The 19,298-nt window shown below is 31.2% G+C and overlaps 1 protein-coding gene across 1 annotated transcript in view; it reads left to right on the top strand.

Moving 5' to 3' along the window:
• The window catches only part of LOC140436192 (uncharacterized), an 821,182-nt gene that overhangs the window by 277,299 nt on the left and 524,585 nt on the right, over positions 1–19,298 (top strand). Inside the window, 1 exon segment of the mRNA XM_072524890.1 lies at positions 18,596–18,631. The gene's annotated coding sequence lies outside the window, so the exon portion shown is untranslated.

The raw sequence follows: 19,298 nt of genomic DNA, 5'->3' as shown, positions 1-19,298 counted from the left end.
ACGTCAATAAACTTATTCTTAACTTAAATTGTGGCTATTCCCAATTAAAGTAGTAATTGACACAGTAAAGTAGTAATTAACATGATCCTTGAAACTATTTATTTCTAGCTCACTCCCTTACTGTCACATGAATTTATGTAGGTTTTTGTATTCTTGGTCCAAATCTTGGTCCAATAATTAATGAAGTGATATATCTCAAAATAGAAATACAATTCGATGAATTTTTATGTAAATCTAAGGATAATTTAATTAAAACACGCATTTAATAATTTTGAACACGTAGTAAAATAAGGACTGTTGCGTTTAACTTCTTTTATAGTTTATATTTTGAACAAATGCTTCAAGAAAATAAAGTCTATTCCGAATGTCAGACGGTTATTAAAGCAAGAAAGGGTGCATAAATATTACTTGTATCATGCTGACTGTGATAAAGGGAATCATAAAAAATATTTTATTAACTGAATTCGTATTTTGGGGTGTTTTAGCAGGATAAATAAATAAAACAACACATGCCGTTGCGCCGATATGAATTTTTTTATTAAAACAGTGCTACAACAATTTAGCTGAACACTGCTAATTTTTCCATAACCGAAGTAAACACTTTTTAATAATTGCAGATAGTTGAATTTCTGGATAATTTTTACCTAAGTATTAAGTGTTTTTTGTCACTTAAATGCATAATATCTAGTAAATCTACTTAAATTGTGTGATGGATACGAGCGGTCGTCATCATTATCAACTAGCCTCTAACGTCCACTGCTGAACATAGGTCTTTCGCATGCTTTTCCATTTATCCGATTTTGCGCCATCTGAGTCCAACGATTCGACCGTTACTTGATGGAAATTCATTTTATCTACCAATAAAACACAGAAAACTTTTGTTTTCAAAACTTCCACAAAATTTATTATAATTTATTATTGCTACAGCTATTTCGTAAAAGTGCCTTTCTTAATTTATATATTTTTGATATGTGTTTACACTTTATAGTCTTCAACTGAATAAGTTGAGCAGGGGATAATTGTTTGTATCAAGTTGATCATTCAGAATTATGTCTGTATTTTTTAATTTGTTAATTTTCATAGAACCAAAGTGACACAAGCTTGGAAATTCATAAAAAGTATTAGAAAAGAAAGAAAAGATGAGGGAAATATAAACCTGATTCAAAATAAAAAGTGGGAAAAATATTACGAAACGCTATTAACAGAAAGTAGGCACGAATTTATGGAAAGACCTGACCATATCTCAATGACAGAAAACTCAGAGGTGCATAAGATAAACAAAGAAGAACTGAAAAAAGAATTGAAACAAATGAAAAATGGAAAAGCACCCGGGCCTGGAGACATTCCCATCGAGTTGGTGAAACATGGACCGGATGCTCTTTTGGAAAGAATAGTGAATATTTTTAATAAATGCTTAATTGAAGGCCAAACGATTCCAGACGATTGAAATTTGGCCCACATTAGCCCCATTTATAAAAAGGGAGACAGAAAAGAATGCGGAAATTATAGAGGCATTAGCGTAACTAGCTCGCTGGGAAGGTTATATGGTCGTATATTGAAAAGAAGAATAGAAGAGGAGTATAAAGAAATTGAAGAACAAAGCGGCTTCAGAGCAGGAAGATCGTGCGTGGACAACACATTTACCCTTCAACAAGTAATTGAAAAACGAACAGCTCGAAACCTCCCTACGCATCTGGTATTTATAGATCTGGAGAAGGCTTATGATACAGTTCCTTTAAAACTCTTATTTAGTGTCTTGACGAAAACGGACCTTAGTAAAACATATCTAAAAGCAATACTGAACATCTATAAATGTCCTCAAAGCACTGTAAAAACAGGAAATACTTTCTCAAGGGTATTTACAGTAACGAAAGGCTTGAGACAAGGATGTTGTCTTTCCCCCACCCTATTCAAAATATATATCCAAGAAGCACTGCACCAGTGGAGACAAAAATGTGCGGGAATGGGGTTGAAGCTTAACAACCATTATCTGACAACGCTGTTCTTTGCAGATGATCAAGTACTAATTGCAAACTGTGAAGAAGATGCAGATTATATGCTTAGAAAGCTCAAAGATGAATACGAAAAATGGGGGATGAGTATGAATATGTCTAAAACAGAATATATGCGAATAGGCAATGAAGACGAAGACCCGGATTTGGAAATTAGACAAATGAAAAGGTGCTACGAATACAAATATTTGGGAAGTATTATCTGCAGTAAAGGAACAACGGAACGAGATATAGACTATAGAGTGCAACAAGGCAGGAAGAGTGTTCAAATTCTGAATTCGATACTTTGGTCCAACAAAGCTACTATGAGAACTAAAATGACTATCTACAAAGTAATTGTAGAGCCCATTCTTACATATGGAGCAGAATGTTGGCAAATGACAGTAAAAGGAAAGAAAAAAGTTGACACGGTTGAAATGGACTACCTAAGAAGAGCTTGCCGTATATCAAGAGTAGAACGTATACCTAATGCTGAAATTAGAAGAAAAACAGATAGAGTACATACAACTTCTGAAAGAATAGAAACTAGACAGTTAATATGGTATGGACACGTACAGAGGATGGACGACAACAGATGGCCAAAAAGAGCTATGGAATACAATCCAAGTAATAGAAGGAAACGAGGAAGACCAGCCAAGTCTTGGATACAAGGTGTTATGGAAACCATGAAAGATAGAGCCATTGATGAAGACACCTGGAGAGATAGAAAAAGATGGCGATCGAAATGCGGGAAGCGGCAGAAGCTGTAGGATCTCCGCTTATATATATATATATATATATATATATATATATATATATATATATATATATATATATATATATATATAATTTTCATAGATTCTAAAAAGATAGCTTAAGGCCTTTATTTTGAATATGAAGAATTTGAAATTGGTCATTAAAATAATGGTTATGGTCTAGAAGCTGGAGTGTGTACCTAGAATCTGTTTTTCTATTATTGAAAGTCCTTTTGTGTTGTACTATTTGTTTGTTAAAAATGTCTACCAGTTTGACCGATGTAAGTTTTTGGGCAGGCGTCATTTCAATTTGTATACATTACTAAGCAAGTGCTTTTTCTTGTGGCACTTGGTTTTAATATATTATATATTATATATTATATATTATATAATATTTATATATTAACACGACTATACCCAATTCATCATCTCATCCTACACAACATAAATTGACAACCTACCATAGCATGTTACAAAGATTAATATGAAATTCTCATGTTAAAAAACAACTTCGAGATATAATTAAATATCAATAAGCAAATAGCAGTAAACAATGGGTGCAACCAAAAAACAATAAATAAAATTTTAAACTACATAAGAAATCCATGAAATTAGTATTTCCACCAACAGAGAAAAAAGCCAGTACCTTCTGCATATACAGGCAAGATGTCAATAAAAATAGCCGCTAAACACATAAATAATAAAGTAATAATACCAGCTTTTAGAACAAACAACTACTTAGGCAAATATATTCAGAAAAGAAAGATCCAAAAGCAAAAACACTTACATAGTGGTGTATACAAACTTAAATGTGGCGACTGCCCAAAAACTTACACCGGTCAAACTAATAGAAATTGTATAAAATGGATAGTAGGACACAAAAAGGCTTTCAATCATAGAAAACTATGCTAAGAATCTATAGAAATTAACAAATTAAAGAATACAGACATAATGCTGAACGACCAACTTGGAACAAACTGTTCTTTCCTCCCCAACTTATTCAGTTAAAGACTATAAAGTGTAAAAAAATCCCAAAAATAGATCACTTAAAAAGGCACTCTGCCGAAACAGCGGTAGTGATAATAAATTATAATAAATTTTGTGAAAGTGTTAGATATACAGCAGGCTATAGTATTTTGTACCACTAATTTCGCTTTTTACTTAATCATAAATAAAATCTATAAATAAACAAAGATTGTTGACGTGAATAGTTTAGAAGTTCTAGATATATTCAAATAAGTAACGACGACGCATGCAGAAACTGAAATATGGAGGCATCATCTATAGCTTCCAGTCTCTTTTAGGTGTCAAGACAACTAGAAGAATGGTCTTTACGCTTATTTATAAGAAAGTTGAACTTACGAGAAATAAAAAAAAAGCAAAAGGAAAAAACAAGCCCAGAAAACATCTTCAATATAAGTAAAGTAACTAAAAGGACGCCAGTCAAATAGAATAAAACAGGTGAATTATATGAAGTGGGAGAATAAAGGGTACACTAAGCGAACTAATGAAAGATACAAAATAAATAAAAAATCAGAAAGAAAAACAATAGTAGACATATCCAATTCTAAAAAAAAATAAAAACTTAAAAAAATAGAAAGCTTACAGAAAAAGAGAAAATGTGTCAACCTTATAGTAACTGGTATATCCCCAACTACAAATTATATAACCGAAACCTATATTATGAAATGAAAGAGTTTGCAAGAGTAAAACTTAAAGGGATAAGGGAAAACGTTTGTAGTCAAATGTGTTTTAAAACAAAATAGAAACAAAACAATTAAGATGGTTCAGACATCTAGTACGTATGGAAAGTGTAAAAACGGTAAAAATGATCTGGGATACCAAAACTGGAATGAAAAGAAGAATAGGTAGATCCAGAAGTAAAACCAAGAAATAGCCAGCGCAATAAACACTGCACTGGTCTTAAGCAAGAGAAAAAGAAAAAAAGAAAAAAAAACATGGAGAAGAATTATTACCTATGTTGCAGTTTAGCATAATCGAATTGTTTGTTTACATTGTCACATGCCTCTACACAGAAAGTTATTTATTGTGTTTTTCTTAATTTGTTTTGTCTGTTTCGTCCATATTAGTTTTAAAATAATTTAGAATTTTTAATCAACGTAGGCCAGCGATTTGCAGATATTTTTCTACACGTTAAAAAAATAAAACTCTAGAGGATCTTTGAGTTTTCCTTGTCACTCAAAGAAAAGATAAGGCGCCTTTTTTATTCTTATTTGGTTCAATTTTTATCTACTTTTCTTTCAGTTTCTGACATCAGTATCGCTACTATAATTAGAGATCTGTAGACCTACCTCCCAAAGCTCGCCGTTGTGTCCTTTAAAACACCTAGGCTATTGAATATGTTAAAAAATAGGGCTATAAGGAACCACAACGTTAAAGGGGTTTTATTGTTTTATACAGTCAATGGACTTCCAATTATAAAAAACCGCGTAGTGCTACCATTTAAAGGGGAGCTTTTTTAAGAAAGGGGTGAATTTATATCTATGCACTAGGGTGCATTTCGGTGAATTACGCAATTTTCGTACATATACTTCTACAGAAAAGTTGTTTAAAATTAAATGTTACACTTTAAAGTCAAATTTTTTTTTTTTTTTTTTTCAAAAATATATTCAAAAAACCAAGCAAAAAACGGGATCACACGCAATTATTCTTTTTTATCCCATAACTTATTTCCACGAGGGCATGGGTATAGACATTGCTTTACAGAAAAATAACTTTTAGGCTTCCTCTTCAAAATGACGTTTAGTAAAAGTACATAGGATATACAGTATCCCAGATATGTTTTTTCAAAGTTCGCCACTGATACTATTTTTTGGCCATTTTCCCTATTTTTAGCCATTTGCATTTTTGGCTAATGCCCATTGGCCATTTTCCCTAAACGTTATAGAACAGACATTATTCTATAACTTTTTTTTTCTACTCAGTTTTTAGTATGCAGTGGTACATTTACTTAAAAGAAAATTCAATTTATTTTTATTTTATATTCATTTTTCTATTTAACTAACTTTTAGGGCTATTTTTAAATTTCACATTATAACTTTTTATACTGTACTGTACTTTAAAATAGTATATTGTAAAATATTCTAGGACTGATGGTAACTTAAATATGGTTTGTCAAATTATGATGCTTGCAACGTTTTATATATATATATATATATATATATATATATATATATATATATATATATATATATATATATATATATATATATATATATATATCTACTTGTACAAGAAAAGAATGGTCCAGTAGCAGTAGTCAGAGACGAAAGTGCCACTGAATCTCTAAAAACCACACGGACAAGCTAAATTTTACTAAAAATAAAAATTTTAAAATCCCAAATAAGATGCAAAAAAGTTTTTCCCTCCTATCTCCGGGCTTTCCCATAAAAACGACCCTCGTAGGGGGGCGGCAAAATGGAAAACATCCATTTACCAAGAATCTGTACGCCGTAGAAAAAAATGTTTCAAACAAGAAGTGCAGCTGAGATATTGTTAAACAATTAGCACTTTTTCTGCAGAATAAACCATTCTTCCAGAAACAACGCTTGAAGTCACTGGCGATTTTAAATAAAATTTGTATCAGATAGTTGTAGAACATTTTTTGAAAAAATGGCTCGAAAATGTTGTGAGTGGGAAACTTTAAAAAATCGTATCTTTGATAATATAAATTTAAAAGACTTTCACTAAATGTGATTTTGAAGAAGAAGCATAAGAGTTTTTATGTAAAGCAGAGCATAATAGAAAAATTGCGTGTATTCCTATTTTTTGCTTCGTTTTTGAATATATTTTTGTCGAAAACTATTATTTTTCATCCGTAATCTCATTTTTCAAAACCAAATTGTTCAAAAAACTGTTTATAATTGAATTGCTTATCGAAATGCCACCTTTTAAAGTCAAAAATAATAGGAAAAAGACAGTTAAGATTTGATTTCACGTATAGTGCTTCTGTATATCCGCTTATACGTATTTCACCCTAAAAGGGATCATCAGAACGGCTATTCACAGACGCTCTGAACGTGAAAATAAATCTTTCCTGTCTTGAGAAACAACTCTAACATGGCTTCGTATGGACGCAAATAGCGACATCTGATAATAAATCCGTAAACTAATGTTTCGAAACCAAATTCAGATTTTTGCTTTAATATGTGCCTTCTAAGAATTTCAAGGTAAAACAGACGTTGATAAAGATGTTATTAGAGACATGGGGAATCTAAAATTGCATTCCACAACATATCTCCTCAACTAAGCAAAAATCCTTAGCGAATTGGTTTCTAATACTCATAAAGAGTAAACCGGAAGAAAAAGGAAAAATACAGTTAAGATTTGATTTCACGTATAGTGCGTCTGTATATCCGCTTATACGTATTTCACCCTAAAAGTATCTTAAACTTAAAATCTTAATATCGTTGCCGTCATAATCCAAGACTAAACTTTCTAAAACAAAATAATACCCAACTTCCGGCACTCCTTTCTTTCCATCCATGTTTAATTTACGGTACAACATCAAATTCAAATTTAAATTTTTCTGGTTCTAAAATTATCTAAAAGCACCATTTACAAAGCGCGCTATAAAAGGAGTATATACATTGTGTGTCCAAACTAGACACGATTTATAAGAATAGGAAGACAATTGACTGCTAATAATTTTGAATCTTGGCGTAGAATCCTGTAATCTATTTTTTTATTTGGTAAGCTTTATTTGATATATCAAAATATTAATAAAGCCTTGAAAAACAAAAAATTACAAAATTTTTATTATTTTAAATAAATTACATATGAAAAATATTTTAAATCTTATAACATTAAAATTACAAAAAAACGAACGGAAATGTCGACATGCCAGCACTCTGAAAATTATAATATATGGAAATTAAAACTTTACCTACTCAGCTAAAAGTTGAAACCTCGTCGATTTTATCTAATTCGGTTAACCCGAATTGTAGCTCGTCGAGAATAACTAAATCTTCTCATCTGAAGTGACTCATGAATATATGAATGGTGCGAGGGAGGAAGCTTTTCGGAACGAATGACCCACATCAAATATCAATTGTGACAGAGACAATAAGCGTTTATATTCAGCACTATCATATATTAAGGAGATCTACTTATACCAGGTGAATCATTAATAAAGGTCACTCTCTAAATAGACGAAGACGATTTATAACCTAACTAAATGTACTATAATATGTATTATTTAACGTCATAGGTTAAATAGGAAATATTCCTCAGAATCAGTAAACAAACAAATTGACATAAATAATATAACCAAACCAAACATATTGGTTTAATTTAAAAACCAAAGACAAAATTATTTATAAAATAGATTGGCGCTGAAAAATAAACGATTAAAAAACATATTTACATAAACTGAAAGCTACACATGTTTAGTACATATATTATTATATACAATAATCTATTATCAGCAATTTAAGAAACCGTGTTGCAATTAGAACTTTGTAGGAGCCGAGTTTGAAGGATCAGAAATTGTTATCATACTGAAGTCCAGTTTTGGTATTTGATTTGATTTTTTCCAGGATTTGTCCAGTCTCCATTTTGTGTCTTTCAAATTTCAGGTTTAGGTTGTTTGAAGTTTGTGAAACAATGTTTTTTGTTTAAATGTGGGGTAACAAACTTTTTTTATAGTTTAAAAAGAAATATCCAGCCAGTGAAGCAATTAGTTTTGTTAAATCTTTTTAAATAAACATTTATCGTTAATACATTTAATTCACTTGCTCTCATAACAATTTAAAATGTTTATAAAGAAATGTAAGTTTTATTTATCAGCTAATTGTCATATTTTAGTTTCTTTTAAGTTATTCTTTAACCTTAAAAATTAACCAAACAAACCTTTGATAATTAATTAATAATTCAGAAAAGATTGGTAGTTTATTTCGACATAACTTCGACATATCCATATCTATAGCTTTTTTTTGTAGTGTTGCTGGAATGTTCAATATCATGTTTTTTATTATATTTAAAATATTTTTTGTAATAATTGTTTATGTGAAATAATATAAATATGTAATTTATCTCTTAGAACTAGGAGTTTATTTCTAGTTTAAACTAGTAGCAAAAAAATTATTTGTTTTAAAGAGTTATTCATCCTTAAAGTTTTTTTAAAAAAGTATTTTTTAAACGGCGTCCTAATTTTAAATAGTTCTATATTACTATTACTATACTATTATAATAGAAATCTTCTTGTATCGTATTTACCCAAGACATTTCTGTAAGTATTTCTTGATGTCTTTTTCGTAAATAGTTCTCCCAGTCCCCCAAAAAAAGGAATTCTTATCTGCGACCTTGCTTTCCAAATAAAAGACACGGGTAGCCGGTCGCAAACGTTTAAATTTTTAATTGCTTACCCTATCCCCAGGCCCAGTAATTATTTAGTCCCCCCTTCTAGCCTCCTATAAGCAAATTATATTGCTACAGTATTAACGCAACTAATATTCTTCTTGTAAAAATTTTTGATCTATTTACAAATTTTGAACAAACTGTGCACAGTTTTGCGCTATTCCAGATTTTGTTATTTGCAATATATTTCTTTGTTAGATTTGTAAACAAAATAGACAAAACTAGATTAATTGTTTTAGAAAAAATAAGTTATAGTTAGGTTTCCTATTTTAAAGTCGCTCCACCTTTATAATTCTTTGAACTAATTTTTTATTTGGTCTCTTGATAATATGCAATACACTCTAGTATAGCATTAGTTCTATTTAGCACAGCTTCGTTGGTCTGCATCGCCATCCAGGGTATTTGGGGCATTCTTCTATACAACCACATCTCAAACGGTTCTAGCTGATTGATTGTATCAGCCTTTAGAGTCTAGATCTTGATGCCATGTAACAGCACTAACCAAATATAGCATTTAGTCATTTCTTACCGTAATTTTATGTTTAAGTTGTGGTTACATGAAAAGCTATTTCGTTTTTTATTTGATCTCTTTACTTAAGTCTTGTTGGACTGTAATGTAGCATCCGAGATATTAAGGTTGGCGACTGAATATCATAAATTTAGTCTTAGAAGCATGCATTTTTAGACCCAATTCTCCCTCGTGTTTACGCAATGCAATAACTCTTGGAGTCCCTTAAAAGTTATGAATAATTTCACCATTGATTTTCACTCCAAAGTTATTATCTTTCAAAGCCTTTGAAAATTATATGCGAGTAGATATTAAATAACGGCGGAGATAGATTGCATCCCTATCTAATGCGTCTTTGAATGAATATCGTTCGTATTCGTCGACACGTACGACTGCTATTCAGTAAAGTTCTTCAGTAGATTAAGTAGATCTCTATTATCAGTGCCTTTGGTTCTTAATTTGTTCAAAAGCGTTTCATGCTTCAAACCCTTTTTGTAATATATAAAAGCCACATAAATATTTTTATGTTGGTCGTGGTATTTTTGGGGAAGTACATTTAAGCCAAAACTGGCTTCTTATTCTTTCATAAATAAAATGAAGAAAAATTTTCAACGGGTGGCTCAACAGATTAGTTAATCTGTATTTGTCAGATCTTTTTGCCTGCGACTTTTTTGGAATTGCTATAAAAAAAAGTCTTTTCTCAGACCAACCATATCTAAGATATTTCACCAGTAGTATATATTCTTCTTCTTAAAGTGCCTATCCGTTCCGGATGTTGGCGATCATCACGGCTATCTTTACTTTGTTTATTGCAGCGCGAAACAGTTCAGTGGTAGTCGTGTTATACCACTTTCGTAAATTTTGAAGCCAGGAAATGCGTCTTCTTCCCGGTCCTCTCTTACCATTTACCTTCCCTTGGAGAATCAGCTGGAGAAGGCCGTAACGTTCTTGATTTCTCATTACATGTCCTAGATATTCCAACTTTTTAGTTTTGACGGCCGTGAGAATGTCACATTCTTTCCCCATTCTACGCAGGACCTCCACATTAGTAACTCTGTCAACCCAGGATATACGTAAGATGCGTCTATAACACCACATTTCGAAAGCTTCCAGCCAATTCATAGATGCAACAGTCAGTGTCCACGCTTCCATTCCGTAGAGCAGAACTGTGAATATGTAGCAGTTCAATATGTAGTAGTATATATACGTCATTAAAAAGCTTACCTAGAGTGTTAATGTGGTCTTCTTGTATTATTTTTAAGAGTTCAGCTGAATAACTTTTAACTGAATAACTTAAATTAAACTGAATAAAGCTTGAAATTTTAAAATTTCAAGCATTTCTTGATTTAAATTGCTCTAGATATTTGGCCTGTATAAAATTGGACCAATTTAGTTATATAGTTACTCCATATTTTAAGTATATTATATTAATAAAAATAGCAAAGACCCAAAGAGCTATGGAAAGGCAAATGCTGAACATCAGGCTATCGGACAAGAAAAGAAATACTTGGATCCGCAACAAAACAAAAGTGACCGATGTATTAACACAGATATCAAAACTTAAGTGGAAGTTCGCTGGACATACCATAAGACAGAAAGACGACAGATGGAATAAGATGATTACACTGAAGACCATATAGTTACAAACGGAAAAGAGGAAGGCCACAAATGGGATGGTCAGATGACTTGAAGAAACACGCAGGCCCGAATTGGATACAAACTGCCTACAATAGAGAGACGTGGAAGAAGGAAGAGGAGGCTTATGTCCAAAATTGGACAGCAAGGGCTGTATAGATAGAGATATATTAATATTAATATTCTATACATTACTTATAATATGTTAATATTAATAATAAGTATAATATATTATTACAAATAATAACTTTTCCTAGATTATCTATTGGAATATTAGTGTTTTTCGTATTATACAGGTCAACCACTTCACGAACATTCTTGTGCATATTGAACATGTAATGTTTATTTTCTAATTCTTCCTTTTGTTAACATCGATACGCCATCCAGTTTTCTTTAGCCGCTTTGGCTATATTTTTTTGTTCATTTCTCTCTATTTTCTCCTGCATTCATCTGCCCTGTCCTTGTATTGTCTTCTTTGCTCCTTAAGTTCTGGAAAGAAGATTCCTAACTACATAATCACCGAAGATTTGATTGATCAATAAACGTAGAAAAATCTTAATGTTCTTAGTAGTCTTCATAATTATATAATATAGAGTAATATAAAATAGAATATTGAATAATCTACAATGAATTTTAATAATATATTTCTGTACCAAAAAGTGTTATATCACATTTCATATGAGAAAAATCTTAAATACTAAATAATAAAAATGGCTATAAAACCCGTTGAAATTTATATGCCGTTATCATATTTATGGCTTGAATGTCTTTATATATACTGTTTTTAAACCTTAATCTGAAAATACTTTATAAATTCGGTATCATTTATGACCTGAAATATCTTGTTTATACTGCTTTTAAACCTTAATTAGAAAATATTTTATAAATTATTTATAATTGAATCAAACATGTAATATTTATATAGTGTGTATACGAATGAAAAATGCCTTGAAAGAATGTTGAACAAGTTTAATATATTTTATAAACTTATTTTCTAAAATCATAAAGATAATATATTATATTCTCCTATCTATCATACCTAATTCCATCTATTTTGATACACTGAGCTTAATTTGTTACCTCTTTAATTTCTGTCTACTGCTGTAAAATTTCCGTTTTATTTTAGCTTGTTTCCTAAGACAGGTTACCAAAAGTTATTCCATCTCTCATCATTTTGTTAAACGGTTTGAATTTTAACTTACTCGATACCTCTTACTTTCAGATTTTTAAGTGTTATCTAATTGATATGGACCAATAAATCAATATTATAATAAATGTGCATTGTGTGTACAAATAAAAATATAATTAATTAGCAACAAGAACATTGCTAACGGAGTTGATTTAACGTTAAGTATCGATTTTAATACATAAAAATGGCGTAAAAAATATATTCTCGTGGGAAGTAATCTCCGAAAGAATCTTCTTCTTAACGTGCCCTATCCCTAAGGACATTGGCGATCATCATGGCCCATTTGACTCTATCTGCAGCCGTTCTGAAAGTTCTATTGACGTTTTCCCACTCCATTGTCTCAGATTCTTCTGCCAGGACGTGCGTCTTCTCCCCGGTCCTCTTTTGCCTTCCACCTTCCCTTGTATGACCAGTCGCATTAATTCGTATTTCTCGTTTCTTAGTATGTGACCAAAGTAGCTCACTTTTCTTTTCTTTATAGTGTTGAGTATTTCTTTACCTTTTTTCATTCTTCGTAGCGTTTCCGCATTTGTTATGTGTTGTGTCCAAGATATTTTCCACATTCTTCGATAACACCACATTTCAAAGTTATTGAATTTTTTTCTCTGTCGCCTCTGTAATTGTCCAGACCTCAACTCCATACAACAGGACAGAGAACACGTAGCATCTTAATACTCTAGTTCTAATTTGGATGTTGAGTTTGTCATTGCAAAATATTGCTTTCATATTATTAAAAGTACTTCTAGCTATCTCAATACGCCGTTTTATTTCTTTACTTCTATCCCATTCTTCATTTAGTTCGCAACCTAAGTACTAATATCTGTGCACCCTGCTTAAAAGTTTTCCTTTAGCATAAACACTGTCTTCGTTACTCTTGTTCTTGCTTACCACCATGATTTTTATTTTATTTGTATTCAGTGCCATTCCATACCTTTCGCAGTATTGGGTAATGCAATCAACCAAGATCTGTAGTCCTTCTCCGCTGTCCGCAAGGAGTATTGTGTCATCTGCGTATCTAAGAATATTCAGAAGTGCTCCGTTAATAAATATGCCTTCATTTACGTCTTCTTATGCCTCTTTAAACAATTCTTCTAAATACATCTTAAAAAGTAAATGGAAAAGCACACATCCTTGTATTACTCCACAATTTATAGGTATTTCTTTCGATTTTTGTTTGATTGGCATTGATTCTCACGTCTTCGTCATCTAATTCTATGTTCTGCAGTATTATAACCATTCTTCGGTGTTGTACTTTGTCAAAAGCTTTTTCGTTCAGACATCGTTCGATTAGTGTTTGTACAGTAAATATTGCTTCTCTGGTGCCAAAGCTTTTTCTGAATCCCAATTGGTTCTCAGCTATTCTATCATCTAGCATTTTATAGATACGTTCGTGTATCACTCGTAAGAACACTTTTAGAATATGGTTCATCAAGCTTATTGTCCTGTGCTCTTCACACATCATTGCGTTTGATTTTTTGGGTATTGGAATAAATATTGATATTAACCATTCTTTCGGAATCTCTCCCGTATAATAAATGTCATTGAATAATTCTATTAGTGTGCCCATATGATTTTTTGTTAATATTCTTAAGATTTGTGTAGGTATTTCTTCTGGTCTCATGGCCTTCTCATTTTTTATACGTTTTAGCGCTTTCTCAATTCCGTCTTTGGTGATTGGTGACCCATTACTTCCTCTTGGTTCAATCTTCGAATAGCTCTTTTATGCATACTTCCCATCTGTTTATTTTATCTGTACATTCCATTATTATCTTGTTATTTTTATCCATGATATTTCCGATACCCCTCTTCTTGTAAATGCCAGCTGGCTCTTTGATTTTCCGGTGTATGTTAAAACTGTCATGTTGTTTATCTCACCTTTCTATTTCTTCACACTTTTCTGATAGCCACAGTTCCTTAGCTTCTTTTATTTTCTGTTTGATTATTTTATTAATTTTTTTGTACTGTTGTTCGTTTTTATTCTTGTGTGCCCTTCTTTCTGTCATCAGATATTTTATCTCTTGTGTGATCCATTGTTAATTTTTAGATGATGTTTCTTCTTGAAGTTATTGTTTTGTGATATTTCTCAAGATCTCCTCTACCTTCCTCCATGTATCTGTTGCTGTCAATTGCTTTTGCCTGAAAAGAATAATTGCACTATAATACTCAGAATTTATAGTAAATGACAACGTACCCTACTGCTACGAAAAATACATTTTATCAACAACTAAATATTACGATAGAGGATAAAGAAATACGATAGGGGCAATATTACTTATTGGAATTAGAAATTCATTTTCAACAATTGAAAAAAAGATAACGACAAAATTACAGACAAATATGATGAAGAAGCAAACAATAACAAACGAGAAATGTATATGTATACAAATATACCTATTTGGGTATGCATCGGACGATAGGACAACGAAATAGTCTTTTTAATTGACCAGGCTTTCGCAAACCTTTATTTGCATCAGGGTGCTACAATAAAACATTATTTTGTATCTTACACTAATTGAGGTTAGTTGTCAAGGTGTCAGGAAAATAAAATATACACACACACATTGTAGCGGTTATATTTACCTACCACATTGGGTATCACTTATAGGGGGTTGAAACTGGGGACATAAATTACTAGGCTGGAGATAGGGTAAGCAAACAAACCGAAACGTCTGCGAACGGTTACTCTTGGTTTGGTTGAAGAGCTGGGTCGTAAGTAAGTGAATAAAATGGAATGGAAAGGGGTCATCATTCAATCTTCGCTTATCCACTGCTGGACATAGATTTCCCTCATAATTTTCCATGTATTTCGATCTTGTGCCTCTTGCATCCAATTCCTATGACAACGTTTTAGATCGTCAGTCCAACGTGATGGTGGACGATTTCTGCTTCGGTAGGCATCATCTCTTGGTCTCCATTCCAGTATCCGTTTTGTCCATCTATTATCTGTCATTCGAGCCACGTGACCTGCCCAGTTTCATTTCAGTGTTGCTACTCTCTCTACTGCATCAGCCACTCCTGTTCTTTGTCGTAGCTGGCGATTTGGGATCTTGTCTCGTAGTGAAACGCCCAACATAGCACGCTTCATCGCCCCTTGACACACACGGATCTTTTGAACTGTTCTCCTTGTCATGGTCAACGTTTCCGCACCGTAAGTTAACACTGGCAACACACTGATTAAACCTTTTTCTTTTAAGGCATATTGATATATCAGACGATTTGAAAATATGGTTCAGCTTGCCGAAGGCTGCCCAAGTCAGTCTTATACGACGGAGAAGCTCAACGGTTTGGTTTATCTTTTCCTATGCGAATCTCATGACCTAGGTATTTATAGGCCATTACCTGGTCTATGGATCTTGTTCCTACGCATATATCTTCGCTGACTACAAGATTTGTCATCATCTGGGTTTTAGATATATTTATTTTCAATAAATGGAAAGGGGTAACTACAAAGAAATAAATGAAAAAATACTTACATAGATTTCCTGGGCAATACAACACAAAAAGGTTCCTAAAATATTTAAATTGGACGCCGTTTACAAGAATCTTCCTGCTGGATGAAAAGAAAGGCTTTTCTTTCATAAAAAATATAAAAGGGTGAACAACTTTTTAAAGGAAATAATACTACATATTACAATACAATAATACAATAATAATACTGGTTTAGAGAGAAACACTACATATTTATTATTACCTCACCATAAACAATTATTACAAATAATAATAGCAAAAATTAACAACTTAAAATGGTGCTATTTGTAACGGTTTACAACAAACTCTAGATCTTGGGGACACTATTCGCTCCGTGCGTGACTGACGCGACACCTACCGCCTCCATCTGACAGTTTTGGACCTACCAATTTTCAGGTTAAACATATGACATATGTTTAACATTCTAAAATACATGCGAAATTGACAATTAGTAATAATTAACTTTTTAATTATATTTTTTTAGTTTATGTACAAAATAAATGTAGTATTAAAAACTGGGTTTCTCAAAATTCATCATAATATACCTTTTAAACCCCAAACGGAAAAGAACGGGAAAAATCTAGTACTGGCAAATCAAGTTTTTCACGTGAAAGGGCATATAATTAAAAACAGTTATAGTAAAAGTTATGATATAAAAGCTAAAGTCATCAAGCACTCTGCAGTTAGCTTAAAGCCTTATAAAATATCATTTAAGGTAAATTATTTAAATTTTTCCTATTTCAATTACATAAAAATGAAGTTATGTGATATTTACTTTTTCATATTAATAGTACGAATTTATCTTTTACTTTTCTCTAATTTATATGTAATCTTTGGGAACCTATAAAAACTACACTTACTATTTTTGCTATTATTAGCACAATTAAATACGTAACATGTATTTGCACACATTTTTGATAAAATTTATGGTTATGTACCAAATGTCCGAAAAAGATACTAGATACTAGAACTGTCATATGTCAAAATGAAATATTACCTATATATTAACTTTTTGAAATATTAATTAAACTTAATTTATTTGCAATAGGTTCAACGTTATTAATTAATTAAGCGACAGATCTAAGGCAAACCTGTTACCTTTGGCTCTTCTATTTTTATCTAAGGCTAGTAAATATCTAAGTGAAATATACTGATATTGGTTAAAATTTGATTGTGTATACAGTAAAATTAATTTAAATTATTAAGAATATTACAGTCAATATTGCTTAACTATCCCGTATCTGCATTGTTTATAATTTATTAACTCTTTTTCTTTATTGATGTGGCACATTTTCAAAAAACAATCTTTTTTTGTAACTATTTTCTTGCCTGAAGACCTTGACATTTGGGTAGTCAAAATGGTGCCCAGTTTGTAAATGGCGATCAACTGCCACATACGTATTTTTGGTTTTTGTAGAGTCACTTTTGTGTTGTGTTTTTCTCTGTTTGAGATAGTGTGAAGTTTGACCGACATAAGTTTTTCGTTTACTTTTTTCTCAAATATTTTTGCCATTTCTTTATTTCTTAGCTTATATGTTTTTATCGTCTTTTATAATTGGTTTTTTCTTTTATGTATTAATCTTTTTATTCTTTATTATTTCCTTTCATATCTTTGTTACTACTATGTAATGGTTGCTTTCTATTTCGGGTGCTTTGTGTACTTTTCTTTCCACAATCATGGATCTTTTATTCCGACTCATTACTTCTCTAGTATACACGTGGATTTCCTTGTGTTTAAAAAATTTATATCTAATATGTGAATATATTTAAACAGTGCAATATGTTTTCTTTGGGAAATAATTACTTAATTATTAATAAAAGCTAGAACAATAATTTTTTTTATTTCTTTTAAAAAATTGATTATTAAGGTAATTATTCTCATCCCATGAAACCTTAGTAAATATATATACTGGAAAACACACTTATTCTTGTTGTAGACTGTAATGTAATTGGTCTATGTATATCTCGTTAATTTTGCATTCCAGGAAAATTTGATTCAGATCTCTTATAGGAAAACTGCCACAAAAGCAAAATAGTGAATTCTTTATTCATTATTTATGCAGATGTGTCGCATATTTTCCGTGTCGAGTTTTTAATCTCACAATAAATATGGCGCTTTGGTAGGTTATATTTAAATATATATTTAGGCGGTGAAGGAAGTTGTTGATGCAAAGAAAAATATAAATTTTTTGAAATGCTTGAAATATTGTTTTATTGATTATCTAATATTTTATACAATTCTAGCTTTAACGTCATTTATTGCATCACTCGCTAAAATCTGAATTAAGGTATCACATTTGTTCTTCCATCTTTGGTCAGCCAGTTCACTTTCTTGTCACCTATTATATCGGCATGTCTTTTTTATCATATGAAAACCTCTTCTACTTACAAATTATTTTTTATTTTACACAAAATTGTACATTTATGTAAACTAAAATCTGCGTTTTCAATTGCATATACTGCAGATCTATAGTCTGTTAATATTACAGCTTTTTTAATATTCATTTCTTAAATAAATTCTAGAGCTTTTTCGATGGCTATAAGTTCAGCTGAAAAGGTACTACCAACACTAGATAATTTTTAATTATTGTATTGGTAAATATTGGAAAATAAACTATATTCAACCGAATTTTTAAAATATTAGTTTTGTAATAATTTTGTTTTATTTCAGATTTTATTCATCTGGTTTTCTCAAGTAAAATCTAAGGTAAGTTTACTTTTAAGTAACCCGTTATGATTAATGTAGTAATTATTGAAATAAGCTGGTTAGTTAATTAAAATAGCAAACGATAAAATAAAATATAAGTGATTGTAAAATAGGAAAATCAATTGGCGTAACTCATAAATGATCATAAATTGAGAGAATAGCACTCACTCATTTGTTGAACTGTATAAATTGTACATAGGACAGCATTTAAGGACGAGGTACCCACCGAGGTTAAATGACATCTTAAACGCTAAACCATGTGGTCATCTACTAATGTCTAGAGCCTGACCCACTACTCTGAGCCGCGTAATGTAGGTTGCCTATTATGAATTTGAATCGGGGAAATTACTGACAAATTATATTAACATTTAAAAAAATATAAGATAATTTTAATGAAATTTGTGATTTTTTTCTATCTAATCGTTGTTTTATTTAAGTTAAGCATAGCCCCAGCTATACATATCCCTGTTTATAGTAATAACTTCAGTTTGTTTTTGAATAATACATCTACAAAAAAGGTGCTACATATTTGATTCATTCATGCCTTGTAATGTGATTTTTTTGGCTTGCTTAAAAACGTTTTAGAGACCTTTTCTTTGTAATATCAATGAATGAATAATTTCTCCGTTTCGAAATACATTATTCAGCACAGTTATATAAAAATTAT

This window comes from Diabrotica undecimpunctata, chromosome 3, assembly GCF_040954645.1.
Source record: "Diabrotica undecimpunctata isolate CICGRU chromosome 3, icDiaUnde3, whole genome shotgun sequence".
In the NCBI taxonomy this organism is placed as follows: domain Eukaryota; kingdom Metazoa; phylum Arthropoda; class Insecta; order Coleoptera; family Chrysomelidae; genus Diabrotica; species Diabrotica undecimpunctata.
This window is presented reverse-complemented; position numbering and strand designations above follow the sequence as displayed.